The sequence below is a fragment of the Atta colombica genome, unplaced genomic scaffold (assembly GCF_001594045.1).
Source record: "Atta colombica isolate Treedump-2 unplaced genomic scaffold, Acol1.0 scaffold55, whole genome shotgun sequence".
Classification (NCBI taxonomy): domain Eukaryota; kingdom Metazoa; phylum Arthropoda; class Insecta; order Hymenoptera; family Formicidae; genus Atta; species Atta colombica.
Genome location: NW_017259545.1, coordinates 942,832 through 943,134, shown reverse-complemented (window position 1 = coordinate 943,134; position 303 = coordinate 942,832).

Below are 303 nucleotides of genomic sequence, written 5' to 3'. Positions count from 1 at the left end.
GTTTATGTACTTATTATATATGTGTGTTATATATATGTGTATTATATATATGTATACAAAAATATTACATTTTACGTAGGCATATGTTTAATTTTGATTAATTAATCGTCCGTTAGCTGTTAATTCCATATCCGTCCATGATTAAACGATACCTGCGCTGTCGGAGAGTAATATAATACCATAAATGTTACACGAAAGTAGATAATTGATATGTCGGCAAAGTGTACTCTGGGCAAACGTTTAACATTAAACTACATTAGAGTTCACTGCCACGAGTACTATTTTAATATGATGTTTTAATAT